General features: G+C 32.4%; 1 protein-coding gene across 3 annotated transcripts in view; it reads right to left on the bottom strand.

Annotated features, from left to right (window-relative positions):
• LOC129803186 (SLIT-ROBO Rho GTPase-activating protein 1-like) overlaps positions 1-16,250 on the bottom strand; it is a 75,809-nt gene that overhangs the window by 54,496 nt on the left and 5,063 nt on the right. Inside the window, exon 1 of one of the 3 annotated variants that reach the window (XM_055849577.1) lies at positions 8,673-8,921. The exons of 1 other annotated variant lie outside the window; for it this stretch is intronic. The gene's annotated coding sequence lies outside the window, so the exon portion shown is untranslated. Of the gene's footprint in view, positions 1-8,672; positions 8,922-16,250 lie in introns of those variants that run through there. One more of the 3 variants, XM_055849578.1, reaches the window with a different exon arrangement.

Here is a 16,250-nt window from a genome sequence, read left to right as displayed (position 1 = left end):
GAAAGGCTCCCGGAAAGGTCAGGGAATGAGCGAATCCGCACGTACTTGGAATACCGAAGTCAACTCACTTTAATGAATGATATGAAGAGTTTCCGGGCCTCTGTGACATTCTACGTTTCCCTTATATGAACAGGAAGAGGACATGGTAAGATTGGTTCATGAAATGAAGAACAATGGGCATCCTGTTGAGGCGGATTAGCTGTCCAAATTTACAGCCAAGTTGTCCAAATTAATAACCAAGTTGTCCAAAATAAGAGCCAAATTCACCTCTACATATCAATTCATTTTTAAACGTATTAAAACTAATTTTTGTAAAAATAAGACGATAAATATCTTGCCAAGTTTCTAAACAACTCTTCTGGAACTCTCTTCTTAAAAAGTCAATTAGTATCGAAAATATCGCACTTCAAACTTGGAACATCAATGTTTATAAGCAGACTGAGCGAAATTATGAGCCCTTACCCTATATAAATAAAATAATAAATTTTGAATCGTTGTTTACTGCTGAGTAAAATATTTCCAAAAAATTAAAAATTAATTCTGTTTGAAAAAATATCATTTCTCTGGAAACAAAAAAGGTTTTATTATCATTCTACATCATCTCTGTAAGATTAAAGGGTTACGTGGATCACGCAGACTAAAAACCACCATATTTTCTCTATTTTTTTTCAATATAGGATAAGTGTGCCAATTTTCGGCTTAGTTGCATGCAAGCGCCAAAGTCTCAAGTTTGAAATGTAATATTTTAAATTCAAATTGATTTTTTTTGTTACTTTTTTATAAGGAGTGTTGCTTGGAACCTTGTAGACAGTTTATTGTCTTTATTTTCTCTAAAATCATTCTTAATGCATTTTAAAATGAACAAAAATGTAGACATAGCATTGGTAGCCTATTGCGGCCACCTTCATTCTCATAGTTCCTTGCCTTTTGTGATTTTTTACATTGTATAATCTCTAGAATATGCAAAAACTACAAATTCATAGAAATTTAAGGAACAAAAAATGTGGCCGGAATTGCAAGCTGGCTGGAATTTGGTACACTTACGCGAATAAATTTTTATTTTACTCTAAGTTTTTGAGCATATAAAAGTACAACATTTAAATTATATTATATTTTCTGAAATTTTCATTTAAAAATTTAAAAATTCAGCCGTTGGGATCTGATTTTCGGACACCGTTTTTTAAAGAAAAAAAAACTTTTCGGTGGATAAGATTTCTCAGAGTAATCAGACTTCAAATAATCAAATATTTCCTTTTAGCTGATGATGATAAACTTGTACTTGACCGGTAGAATGGAAAAGAAAAGAAAGAACAAATAGATCAAATTCTAAATGTTTATTAAGTTATTCAAAGGTATTTGGGAGGCTGATCAGCAACTATTAATGTCAATCGCATTAAAATTTTAATGTGAAAGTGCGATAATACCTTTATACGAGCTTCAGCAGACCGTTCAGACCTAAGGCTAGCTGTATACCGTAACTTTTTTAAATTCTTATCAATCAAGGTTTTTTTTTGGTAAATTTATACCTAAAATTGGATAATAAAGGTGAATAATTCATAAATTAGTTTAGAATTTTTAGCCAAAATTTAATTTAAGAAACCACTAAAGTTATAATTTAATACTTATAATGTGTACCATAAGCTATGCCTCCATCGTATATGATGAAACCAGCAACGAGGTAAAATCATTGTTAATGCTTTTTTTTCAGAGAGTCATTTGTGCTTCTCTTCTGTGGTTAAAAACATTAAAATTTATGGCACGTCGTTTTATATTACCCTGCACCGCGTTTCTCATACCAGACCCCATATTTATAAGTAAAAATCACAGCAATATTTTAACAAATTCTTCCTTCTTTCTGCCTCCCGCACTTATCCCGTCTCCCCCTTCAAATATATACCCACAATATCATTCAAAATAATTGAATTAAATTTCTGTTACATCCATTACATTGAATTACAAATGATTTATTTTCATTTATTTCAATAAAAAGAGCATAACTGCTTAGAACAGTACACGCTTAAGATCACAAGTTTGCTAGTGTTTCCGTTCGTTGCAGTTCGACACACAAAAAAAACAACTAATAATCCGAGAAAATAAATAAAACATTTCTATTATCAATTGTTAAAAGAACGCATAATGATAAATTTAGCTCGAAAATAATTCAGATAAGGCAGGAAAAACATAAAGTTTCCTGGTGTGAAGCACATATCAAAATTCTCTAATTCCTCGTTTGACTTTTTATTTCAATTTATCACTCAAATATTTGTCAACAAACATTTCTATCCAAAAATTCATGTGTGCTCTTCTCAATGATGCTCTATATATATCAAAATATTTCAGTGAAATATTTAAAAGAAAAGCCGAAGAAATAGAGAAATTTTCCCCAATAAATACGAAAATGAGTCAGACAAATTATTGTTTACAAACATATCAACAGCAATTCGGAAATGTAAGATCATATTTCTCTGAAATAAAAAAATTGTAAATGGGGAAAACCTCTTCGTCTCCTTTTTCTATAATGGTGTTATATATCAATATTATAATGTTACGAAATTAGTGTAATGTGTGGTATTTCGGGACAGTTTTTAGCACTTTCAAGTTTGAAACAGTTTAACGACTTCTCAAATTATTTTTTTCTTTGTTGATACAAATATTTATGTTCCTTATTCTGTCCAGAATAAGATTCTTATCGAAAAGTTTAAAAAAAAATGCATTATTTTTTATACAAAATAGAAAAAATGTTAAGTAGTAAGAATGGTATATTTCGGGACAATAGGGTATTTCGGGACAGACAAAAGACGCTATTATGCAAATAAATTTCACCGAGCCTGATTGTTTACCTTCGAGTAGAAGGTTTAAACTTCACTCTTTTATAAAAATTTTATTTAAATTTCACTTGTAAAGTGGTTTAAATCGAAAAAAAATAACCACTGTTTGCGTTGACATCTGCAAAATTGACGCACTGAAGATTTCGCAAAATGTGGAATGTGACACTCACAAGTCACGTGTATTTCATGCTTTAAATTAAATAAAACTTCAGAAATTTGATGTTTTTCTGATACGTAAAGAGCTTATTAACTTAAAAATAATAAGAACACAAATATTTATATGATTTTTTTATGTGTCCAAAAATACCCATATGTCCCGAAAAGTACCTTGTCCAGAAATACCACACATCACCCTACTAGGAAAAATATAAGATGTCACTCGGTAAAATTGGAAGAGCTTTCCTTATGCTGAAGTTTAATCGAAAATAATCGAATATAGAAGAGAACATAATGGTGTGTAGTATGAGAACATTGGACTTATTCCAAATAGTTTTATCAAATTTATTTTCGTAAATTTGAACTTGAAAATAAGTATCCAAAACGTCCAAAATATTGAGTTATTTAGCGTTCACCAGGTTCACCATTATGACCAGCCCACAATAACTTTTGATTGTAAACATGTTTTTGGAGCTACCTCTGAGAGGGAGTGAGATCAAGATCTAATCATCTCTCTCACACAAACAGGCAGTTTCGAAAACATGTTTAAAAAACAAAAGTTATGGTACGTTAGGCATAATGCCCAATGCACAATAACTTTTGTTTTGTAAACATGTTTTCGAAACTGCCTAGAAGAGTAAATGAGACGAATAGATCTAGGTTTCACTCGCTCTCAGTGAAATGTCAAAAATAAGTTTACAAAACGAAAGTTACTTAAACTTCCTGTGAGGGTTATGGCCACTACACACTACAGAAGTGTAGGGAATTTTCTTCAATATGAACATAAATTTCTCTAGTGTGTAGAGGCCATTAGGGCGAGGACTAGGGTAGTGTGGTACATTTCGCAACGAGGTGCATTTCAGAACCTAATGTGGGGTCTTTCAGAACCCATATAGGATTAAGAAAAGCATCGAATATTGAGGCAAACTCTTCTTTTAATTTAATAAATTGCTTTAATTCAATGATATGTAACTTCACAATTTAAATAATGCGTCTTCATTCTTTGAAAAATTGAACAGGACTCTATACTATTTGTTCTACTGATTGAATACTACGTTTTTAGTGAAATAAATCCAAATTCATACTAACTAGCTAGAGAGTATCCAGTGCAATGCCGGATTGGACTCCCTAAAGCCGAGAATAAACACAGGGATCGGCTTAGGGATCAGCCCGAGAAATGAGGATTGGTATCGATACACTCAGGGATCAGCCCAAAATTTGAAGGATCAGGCTGATCTTCTAAATTCTTGAGGTCTAGTGAAATTACGGGGATTAGGCGATATCAGCGCCAGTGCTGAAAATAAAAAGCTTCGCTTTGGGTGTTTTTGGGTACTCTTCCAAATGCCAATTGTGTGAAATAAACATGGAGAGTAATGGTACGCAATGTTGCAAAATCTAAAAATGCATTAAGATTGGGGTAATGGGGTAACTTATTCACTCACTCGAGCGCGGATGATAACCCAAGCTCAAACTTAAATAATGAGAGCACACATACTCGACTTAATTCGCTGCGAGTATGCGTTGTTCGCATGAAGTATAGAGGTAAATTAAAAATTCACCATTGCACGGCACTCAACCCCTAAAGAGCGCCATGCAGTATCCCCTAGACAGGGCACGCCTCAAAGCAGGAACACAACAATACTATTTCATATAAAAAATATTGCCTTTTAATAAAAAATATTAATTATAATTTTGTAGACCCGATTTTTTCATTCACTGAACACTTGGTAGTTGGTAACTTTTTGTGCTCTTTTATTTTACTTCTTCACTCATCGATGTCAAATCTAAGTCTGTCTGTCGCTCGTTTCTCGTCCGTCGTCGTCTGTTCTAAGAGCCATCTTGAGGCAATTATTCCAAGTATCGTCTATTACTTCCGTTGAGAACAATTTTAACAACACTGAGAAAAAACGGGGTGCGATTAACTTTTTTTCCTCGTAACTTTAACACTTTTTTGGTGTAAAAATATATCAACATTTTTTATGTTAATTTTACACCTTTTTAAGTGTAAAATTAACATGAGAAAGGGTAACTTTAACCCATAATACACCTAAAAAGTATAATATTTACACCGATTTCGGATCAATAATGCAGGGCAAAATTAACATTTCCTGAATCTTATTTTAACTTTTTCGGATTTCTCTCTCAGTGAAGGAAAAAAAATAATTTGGAAAGTCAATACTGTGTTTGAAATGTGAAAATGTTACAACGGTTACAACCTGGTCCGAAAATGTACCACATTACCCTACATCTAGATCTAGACTTTTTCACTCTAATTGAAATGTCAAAAATATGTTTACAAAACCAAAGTTATGGTATCTTATATTTATGGAGCAATACACAATTTATCGATTTGAAAATGAGAAAGTTATAACTTTATCTTGGAGCTGAAAAAATTACCAAAATTAAGAGTTTAGTGTTAGATTTTTGCAATGACCATAAGAGAGTCATTTATGACTGAGCTTAGGGTAAATTAAGCTAATTCAAAACCTGCTTCAAATGGAAATTTTTCGCTAATCCAAATGGAAATGTCATTGTGTTCATGATAAATACAGTACTAAATTATTATATTAGATGAGATCATATATTCTGTCAGTAGAAGAGGTAAAAAGTTTGGAGTGGTATATCTCAGCTCCTGATGAACATAATTGGATGAGTGAACTATTGTTGGAAAGCTTGGTTCATTAGCTTTCAGAATCTGGTATATGTAATTGGCTATGGGTAAATCATGGTCATCCAGAACCATTTATGTCGAAGAAGACACTTTTTGCAGCATCATTTTTGACCATCTACTTCTGGGACCAGGAGTGACCCACAATTCTCGCACTTGGACTGTTCGTTAGAGGAACTCAAAGGGTATAATTTGTGGAAGAAACTTTTTTTTTGGACATCTTACTTTTTTTTATTCATCGACTTTTGCAAGAATTTTAACATTTTACACGCAAGGAAAAAATTACAAAAATCCTAAAAGAGTGGTTTCTGGAGGAGAAGGATAGACGTGGGGATGAAATTGATGTGATATTTGGATTCCTTGGATCAACTTATGGGGGAGTACTTAGAACATTCCAAGTCGATATCTTCATTAGTTTGTCCAGAAAATGAGATAGAAGGATTTCTGTCATTTTTTTCTATGCGTATAAAATGTTAAAATTCTTGCAAAAGTCGATGAATAAAAAAAAGTAAGATGTCCAAAAAAAAAGTTTCTTCTACAAATTATACCCTTTGAGTTCCTCTAACGAACAGTCCAAGTGCGAGAATTGTGGGTCACTCCTGGTCCCAGAAGTAGATGGTCAAAAATGATGCTGCAAAAAGTGTCTTCTTCGACATAAATGGTTCTGGATGACCATGATTTACCCATAGCCAATTACATATACCAGATTCTGAAAGCTAATGAACCAAGCTTTCCAACAATAGTTCACTCATCCAATTATGTTCATCAGGAGCTGAGATATACCACTCCAAACTTTTTACCTCTTCTACTGACAGAATATATGATCTCATCTAATATTTATATATTTTCTATACCACAGTTGCATTATTTAGTTAATTTTGCCCCAAATAAAGCGAAATTCCATTCATATTCACATATTTTAATTTGTTAATATCTCAGAAAAATTAAAAGTGTACATTTTCACCATCGAATTTTTCATCGATCAACCATGTTTTCCAATGAAAAACACAATAAAGTGAGTATTGTTTATTCGTTTTGTTCAACATTTATGTCATACTTTAGTTAAATTAAGTGCTAATCTTTATTGTTAACGGTACGTGAAGTTTTCAAATGAAATAATTACCTATTTCGTGAACAAATAGGGTTTTTTTTAAGTGTCTGCAAATGCTTCAATAGGAAATCCCGGAAATATGATTTGTTTTTGAGAGATTTTCTTATTGTTTTAGATGGGAAAGGAGAAAAGACCAGGAATAAGAACAAATCCTGCACTCAAGAGCAACTTAACAAGATTTTGGAAGCCTTTCGTCGCGCTTTCACTTACACTGTTTGTCTCCAATTAGAAACATTCCCTTGTCTCCATTTGGATTAATATATTTCCAATAGAAACATTTTGAACTCTTATAATTTTCTTGTATTTAAAAAGTTTTCAAATTATATCTAAAGAATTTTCACTAAACAGTAATATTCTAGAAGAGTCAAGGAGCAAATTTATGTAATTCTCTTCAGAAAAAATATGAACTTAATGTGTTGAATCTTCTGTCAAAGTTAAATCGTTTGAAAATGGTTTTGAATTAGGACATTTACCCTAGTCGTCTGTGGATTTTGGTCGTAAGTGTGTCTAGCAACCCTTATGACGTTCAGATTAAGATTGGTCAATCTCAATAGGGAAATGCGTACGATAGGCTTTTGCTGTAAGCGTCTTATATCTCACTCATTCTTGTTTAAATATCAAACAAACTTCTAAATAACAACAACAATTGTCTGATCGATGCTCTCAAGAAAATGCAGCAGACTTATGAGATTGGAAGATCTAACCAAATGTTAACACACAAAATGTTTATTTTTAAACTCTTAGCAATCAACTGTGAGATTTCCCTAGTGCCATAGCATTTCTAAATTGAATTTCACCCACGAATTTTCATCATTTCCTCAGCGACAAACTCTCCCTTTTGCAATGGAAAGAATGAACCTAATTAAAGGCGAATTAAGTATACTAAAAAAATATCCAACAATGAATGAAAATTTCTTCATAATACCATTTGAGAAATTCATTGAGTGTTCACCCATAAAATTCATGATTTCCGATGCTATTCTCTGTGGTATTAAATTCAAATGCGCTTGCCCTTATATCTCCATCTCCAAACCCAAGTCTACAATCTTTGCCAATGATACAACTGAGTACTTTTCCTACTAAAACAACGTTCAAGAAAATATAGAACACGATGGAACCCAGACTTTTCTTCTCCATTTTTCTTCATGGTTTTATTACTGTACAAATGATCCGGAGAAAGGATGACTATCAATTTTTTTTTTATATTTCCAACATCTCTTCAAAATACCCAAGAATAACGACTTCATTCATCTCTATTGATGCCTTTAGCAAATGTCTTTGGAAAATATTTTTCCGAGGGTAAAACCACCCACATTTCTAGTATTCCCAGACGATACTTTCCCCCTATTTTTTGCTTTCCTTCCTTCTGATCCTTCCCGATGACTCATTCTCTGAAGTGCACCCCTTGCAACTTCAGTTTTAACAAACAAAATAATGAAAGAAAAGTATAAAATCGATTTTGGCTGGAGCGAAAGAGAAGAAAATTGACGAAGAAAAAGAAAATATTTAGCTTGATAAGCAATAAAACCGTCTAGTGCTTGGAATTAATTTAAATAATAAGTATCTACACGTCGTTTCCTTTTTAGGAAATCACAGTCAAATAAATCATTTCAAGATAACCCCAAAAAGAATGGAGTCACACCCAAAAACTGGCAGGAAGAGGAAGATTTCATTAAATAAAAAAAATTAATATTGTCCTTTTCTTGTAAATAATGGAAAATTTTATTCATTGTATTTCCTGTCAAGTTTTTTGACAAATCTCTTTTTATATTTTCTTGTCAATTTTTTTTAATGTTTTTCGGAAATGAAATTTATACCATCCGGATTGAATTGATTTTGTGTACGAAATTGTGCTGAAAAATTCAAAAAGTTCAGCACGAAAAGACCCTAAAAAAATCTCCACACACACCTTCGATTACTTTAGTAAGTTCAAATTAAAAAAAAATCCGTAAAAAATCCTCTAAAACTATCTTCGTTGATTTTAGCACTTAGGCTATTTTGTTGAGAATCACTTTGTGCACAATCTTCACTGATTTTTCACAATTCTTTGTCCGAGTATCCATCAAATTTTCACGCAATTAATCCAACAATACAAGACGCGTTTCCACACAAAACCGCCATATTTTATTCTCACAATATCTCTCACTATTATTTCTTATTTTTCCATTTGCTTCAACTCTCATCTCTCTCACTTACGTAGTACAATACCCAAGTGTTTATACACCCTGTCACTAGAGGGACTGAAAGGGAACTATGTACCGCACTCTGTCGGACCAATGGTACAAAATGAATTAATTCGAGAGAGCCAATTGATTCTCGCGAAAGAAATAGTAAACACCACTGAGAGCTACAAGTTAGAGTGCGATGGACCGATAAAATTCACTGAGAGAGTGGAAAATTGTATTGCAAGATAGAGAGGGAGTTGGTGTGTGTGTGGAGTTTCTCAAAAATATTGCTCCAAACGACGCCATAAGCAAAGCATAGGTGACGAAATATACACTCATGACGATTTTCCTACTCATGCGCCATTCCTATCCATCGGAATCTCTCTCTCACTCTACCACGCACAGCATCATCATCGTTCCTTTGCACAAAATTTCTCTCACAATATTCCTCTCACGCTCAAGAGAAAAGAGAGAGAGAATAAGATAATTATGAATTGAATGGATACGAGAGATGTCGCTCTCTTTACTCTTCCACTCTTTTTCGTAGAGACGCGACAAAAGCTGTGATTTAATTCATGCAATCACGCAGCGTAAAATCGATCATCTTCGACAGCACACGAAGACGCCACGATCGCAATCATCAATACCGGTTCTCAAAATCAAAACAATTAAAAATACACCAAATAAGATAGAAATTCATCAACAAAAGTTCCTAAAAAAAAGAAGATTGATCATTTGAATAAATTTGAATTCGCGATCACTTCACTTCCTCACACTATGATCCAACTCCAAAAAACTTTCACTCTTTTGCCGTTTATCTATATGGCCATTAAAACCGCACACTCGCAGTTTTTGATGATCACGAGACAAAATTTTTCTCTCTATACTGCGATGAAAGACAACATTTTCAGTCCGAGTTACAAATAAAACTGAAAAAAAGGTTTTCGTTTCTCATAAATCTCTGCCCTCCAAAAAAAAAAAAAAAAATGAGCAAGCACGAAACACGCTTAGAAATTCCTCCCCACTAATGCCATACGAAGGAACGTTGAAAAAAAAAGAAGTACAAACACGAAAAGAAATAAATTGAAAGAATTCTTCACCAGAGAGTGCTGATGAGTTACCAAAAGATGCTTTTTTTGTGTCCAAAAGGGGCACGTTTGAGTGAAAAAAAAATAAACCAATGAACAATAATACTTAAGTATTCTAACGGTGGATTTATTTCCTAAGAGTTTCTTCAATTGCATTTGATGGAGAAATAAAGAACCACAGACGATTTAGTAGGTTTCACCTCAATTTAAATACAACAAAAGAGGGTATTTATTGAGGTTTCATAGCTGCAAAGTTTAGTCCAACGACATGAGCTAAATTTAAAACTGATTCAGAACAGTTGAGTTTTTTTCTTTTAAATAAACTGTCATATATGACAGATCCGTCACAGGTGACAATTAAAATGTCACACACATATAGTGATGAATGACAGATGTCAAAAACAAATCATTTATCCATTTAATTAGAAATTTTACCAAGACCCTCAGCAATGTGAGCTAACTTGGTTCAAGATGAAATGGAACGTTGAGGATATCAGGAAGTGACTTTCGATAAAGGGTAATTAAATGGACGTCAGACGGTGATATCCAATGTCCGGTTTATCTGCCGATTCCTCAACCTTCTGCAATTTCGTAATACCCTCGGATTTTGTTTTCTAAATAGCTGAGCCACTACGGCTTGAAATTATTTGAAGTTTTAATAAAATAAGCTATACCTTACCCTGTTATCATATTAAACATTCATATTTTATGACTTCGAAGTTCATTTTTTAAATGACTATTGTGACAAGTCGCACTATGATACTCAATCATACTTTACTCATCATACTTGAGCATGTAAGTGCTAGTACAAGTCTTATATTTCTTGATGATGCTAACAATAACGCTCAAGTAATTGTTAATCGAGTGTTCAGTGAACACTTGTAAGTGTTGCATGAGCACTCACGCTCGTGAGCGTTGTATGAACACTACACTGAGAAAAAACGGGGATGCGATTAACTTTTTTTCCTCATAAATTTAACACTATTTAGGTATAAAAATATATAAACATTTTTTAATGTTAATTTTACACTTTTAAGGGTAAAATTAACATGGAAAAGAGTTACTTTAACCCCTAATACACCTATAAAACATAATATATACACCGATTTTGGATCAATACTGCAGGGTAAAATAAACATTTCCGGAATGTTATTTTAACTTTTTCGGATTTCTCTCAGTGTAGTGTCTCATGAACATTCGTGAACGTTCCATGAACACTTCAATGAAGCAGGTCTTAGATCAGTATTTCACTGTTCATCAATTTCAAAGTAAAATTTCATTTCGGCTGAAGTATATAGGTATGTTCTTAAATATTTTCGATTTAGGGCAGAATCACATTGACAGTAAAATGCTCACCGTATTTCGTTAATTCACGCATTTTCATTGCAATTCTTACGCAAATTCTCGATTGCCGTATTATCTTGTCTCATACTAGGGGACACTAGGTGAAAATAATAAAAGAAAATTGAAGAAATAAAACGAAAATTCGATAAACGGTGAGCAAAAAAAACTGTAACAGAAATTAATCGTATAGTCACCGCTTATCGAATTCTCGTTTTATTTCTTCAATTTTCCTATATTACATTTTCACCTAATGCCACCGAGTATGAGATAAGGTAATACGGTAATGGAAAATTTGCGTAAGAATTGCAATGAAAATGCGTAAATTAACGAAATACGGTGAGGTTACGGCGAGAATTTTATTGTCAGTGTAAATATTACCCTTTTTAGGTGTATTAGGGGTAAAAGTTACCCTTTTTCATGTTAATTTTACCCTTAAAAAGGTGTAAAATTAACATTAAAAAATGTAGATATATTTTTACACCTAAAAAGTGTTAAAATTATGAGGAAAAAAAGTTTATCGCACCCCCGTTTTTTTCTCAGTGCTACAGTCAAGATTTTTTTCGTTTGAAAAATTCATTATAGAATATGTGTTCAATTTCTCAGAGGTATAATCTGTACTTCTCTATCCCGTTGCCACGACGAAGTATCAAACAACGTAATCAAATAGATATGCGCTTAAGAATATTTTGTCAAAATGCAAGCACAATATGTGAGTGTTTCGCAATTAGGGTCCTTGAGTTCAGAGAGAAGGAATTAAAAACTAAATTAAATTAAATAAATTAATAAAAATAAAGAAATAAAAGGAGAAATTATAAAGAAATAGAAAAAATGAAAAACACCTAAACAAAATAGGGGAACATAGGCATGGTTCGCACAGAGTGAACCTTCAAACGATGTGAATTTTCTCTTCGTTTGTAAACAGCTGACTTACCATTTCGCATCTCGTCTCAAAAGCTTAATAATTATTTATCTCATGGCTAAGAAATGACGAACTAGCTCTTTGTAAATAAAGAGAAAATTTGCGTTGTTCACTCTGTGCGAATCATACCAACATTACCCTAGTAAGTTTATATTTTTACTTTTCAATTTATGTTGTTGTAAAAAAAAAAGCAGAATTTTTACACAATTTCCACGACAAGGCTTTTATATACACTCAATAAAGTCGTACTTACTGTTGATGAGGCTTGAACTTAACCTCACGAGTGTTGGAAAAAACTTGGAGGGTAATATCCAGTCTCTTCTGAGGGTTAACTTCGTTATTCTCCAAAAGATCAGTAAATCAGTCCAATAAATCATCCTTTTGAAAGGTTCATTAGTATTTTTAAAATTTTCTATGCTGATTTATCACATTAAAACATGTTTTGTCATAAACTTATCATTTACAAGATATTTCTCTCATCTGAGGATCTAAGCGATCAGCAAAAATTACTTTTCATTGTTTTTATTCAATTATTCTGTAGTAAAATGAACGACAAAAAATGACTGTTTTTCAAAATATTCCCAGTGATCTTTTTATTTTTACCAGTGATTTTACCAGTGAAAGACTCCGATTTGTATTTCCAGAGTTTTAGATTTTTGGTAACAAGAGCACGAAAGACGTTTCTGAAACACTTTATAGACTTTAATTGAGCTTTTCAGAATGACTTATATCAAAAATATGAAGGCTTTGAAAAGATGAATAATAATTTTTGGTTCGAGGACAAAAAGTCCTATGATCTCTGCTGAACATCGGAAGAACGGATGATTTGATATGTACCTATAATACATATCATTGTGTTATGTCTTTCAATATATATTGTATTTTGATATTTTGAGAGAATTTTAGCAAGGCCATTAGTGGTGACAAAGGTGGCGCAAATGCGGAAAAATGTGACGAAAAGGAAAAATTCTAGGTGAGAAACAAGTGAACATAGCGATAGATTTGAGCGATCTGATATAATCAAAGATCGCCTTGGTACACTGAGGGAAATCTGAAAAAGTTAAAATAATATTCCAGAAATTTTAATTTTACCCTGCAGTATTGATCCAAAATCGGTGTAAATATTATCTTTTTCAGGTGAATTAGGGTTTAAAATTACCCTTGTTCATGTTAATTTTACCCTTAAAAAAATTTAAAATTAACATTAAAAAATGTTAATATATTTTACACCTAAAAAGTGTTAAAGTTCTGAGGAAAAAAAGTTAATCGCACTCTCTTTTTTTCTCAGTGTATTAAAGTAGCGAAAAATGGTTATTCTACCCTACAATTGCAAAAAATTACTTTCACTGCAATTCTCAAGTTAAAGTGCCTTTCAGTTTGACATCTGTGTGATCTCACTTTTTTCTGTTTACTTCACAAATTGAAAATAATTGGTTATATATACCCCCAAGCACCTCGAGGCAATATTAATAAATCAAAAGTCAAATAATAAAAGTTCTTTTTGCGCTTTGACATGCTCTTCTCCTCTTCTTTTGGGATGATATTTTGGGTGAAAAGCAATTAACCCAAGTCGTGTGGATAGCAACATCATCAAATTCTTGTTAAAATGTACATTGGGGTCGAGAATGAATTGCCCCACAATTGGTATTTTCATTCGTAGATGGATAAGATCAATAAATCACAGGGCAATTAGCACGAAGCACGAGGAATTGAGAAGAGAAACACAATTGGAAAATGCCGGAAAAATGAGATACAAAAAAAAAAAGAAAATTGCTGTCAATTTTCTGATCATCGGACTTGAACCATGAGTTGCTAAGAGATTGAAAAATTGAGGTCGTGATCAGTCACAGTGATAAAATACTGCAATTTGAGAGACATCTAATTTTCATGCGGGAAACCTTCCCGCCCGTTTCCGTCCTCTAACTTTTGTGGCAAAACATTGGTGATCTTTCCTCCCCCTTTTGTTGGTCATAAAGAACCACCTAATTTGCGCCAATTGTTTTGTACAAAATGGAAATTACTTTCAATTGACGTTGAAGGTTGAACAATTGTCTTTTTTTTCTGCTCAATCTGCAAACACTTTTGGGTAACTTCTTTTTCACTCTTCTAATGTGACAATTTCCTCAAGATCCATTTGTGAAAGGGAAATTTCAATCATGTGTGATAGCATGCGATCACATCACGATCAATTTTCATCATAAAACTCATTAAAAATGCACACGCTGAGCCTCTGGCGAAGTGATCATTGAGTCATAGAATGAATAATTGATGAAACATAAGCACTTTGCGGAATGCTTGCACTTACAGTAGATTCTCTCAAATTCGGGAATTTCGGACTAAAATTTCAACCGAATTAGAGAGAAATTCGGGCGACATTTTTTTTTGAAATGCAACGATTTTTTATTCATCTGCATTATTGAATTCACATACTCAAATTTATGGTAAATTTCATGAAAACAATTGGCAGGCTATTTATTGTCTTATTTTTACTAAAATTAGTTTTAATACGTTTAAAAATGAATTGATATGTAGAAGGGAATTTGGCTCTTATTTTGGACAACTTGGTTATTAATTTGGACAACTTGGCTGTAAATTTGGACAGCTTTGTTGAATTTTCAACAAAGCAATTTCAACTCAAATCGTATTCAAAATTTATCGTATTTAGTGTTAAAATCTTGCAAAAAGACCAAATATTTAGATAGAATTCATTATTCATCAAATATTGGAATAGAAATCCATCATTTTAATCAATTTATCTTTAGTGTCCAATTTTGTCCTCAATATGTCCAAAATAAGAAACTGGACAAAATTATGAGCCTTTACCCTATATCAGTCTCATACAAACATTTTTTGTACAAATTATACGCACTGAAAAATTTCGTTTGGTAGCTAATCTAACCCGATCTCCCATACCTTATTGATAATTTTCTAATGAATCTTTCAGGGACGGGAAGATCCGAAAATGTTTTCAGAGTTTAGTCTATTATTTAGAGGTGCGTGGGATTTTTTTTTTGGATCATAGATGATTCAATCGTCTTTAAAGGACGCGTTGTCCTTATTCTGTTTTACATTTTGAAAGATTTTAAAATACCTTACAAATTTCCAACGTTTTCATCAATCAATTAATTTATTGTTGTTATTCCAATTAAATTTTGGGGAGTTTTTAAGATCCTCAGAGAATAATTTAAATTAGTTATGTCCGACACGTACGTATTGAAAAACCAGAAGTGATGAACTGAATGAGAGATAATGCATATAATAATGTGAAATTGAGGGATTACATTAGGTACTCTCTTTGCATTTCGAGCATTAATACTCGTGTATGTTTAACTTGCAAAACAAAAAGAATAAAGTAATGTGAGAGAGAAAAAAGATTACTGAAGAAATACTTGGATAATTGCACAACAATTAGCATAATTAACTTGTGGGTAAACTATACTTCAGACACTTGGGAAAATTAGTGGAGTGTCATATCTCACGGAAAATTTCATCTGGAATAATTTTTCCATTAGGATTTGCGGATACTTTAGTCACTTCCAATACCCATCACAAATTCACAAAAAAAAAAATAGAACGTGGGTTTAAATAAACTTATACAACATAATATAGAAAATCACCCACGAAAATATCACGTGAAAATGTCACGTGGCATTTTTCTCAATGGAATTGCACAATCAAATTGTAGAGAAATAAAATGATTGAATTATTTTCTTCCAAAAGTATTTTTCTGTGTATTTTCTTTTTTTTTTTAGCAATTCTTCGAATTAATTTGTTTAGTTTGTCTTGTGTCAGTAAGGGCTATCAATTATAATTTGATGTGTAAAGGGAATTTTTCAAGGGTTCCCAACCAGCTGCATTTTTGAGTTTGTAAAAAAAAAAACACAAAAACATCTGTTTATGCCTATTACCCAAAATATCATTGTTGTTTACCGTGAAACTATTGAGAGTTTCTCACTCAATAGTTAATTAAT

This window comes from Phlebotomus papatasi, chromosome 2 (genome assembly GCF_024763615.1).
Source record: "Phlebotomus papatasi isolate M1 chromosome 2, Ppap_2.1, whole genome shotgun sequence".
Taxonomy (NCBI): Eukaryota; Metazoa; Arthropoda; class Insecta; order Diptera; family Psychodidae; genus Phlebotomus; species Phlebotomus papatasi.
Note: the sequence above shows the minus strand (reverse complement) of the source record. Positions and strands in the feature narration are given on the sequence as shown.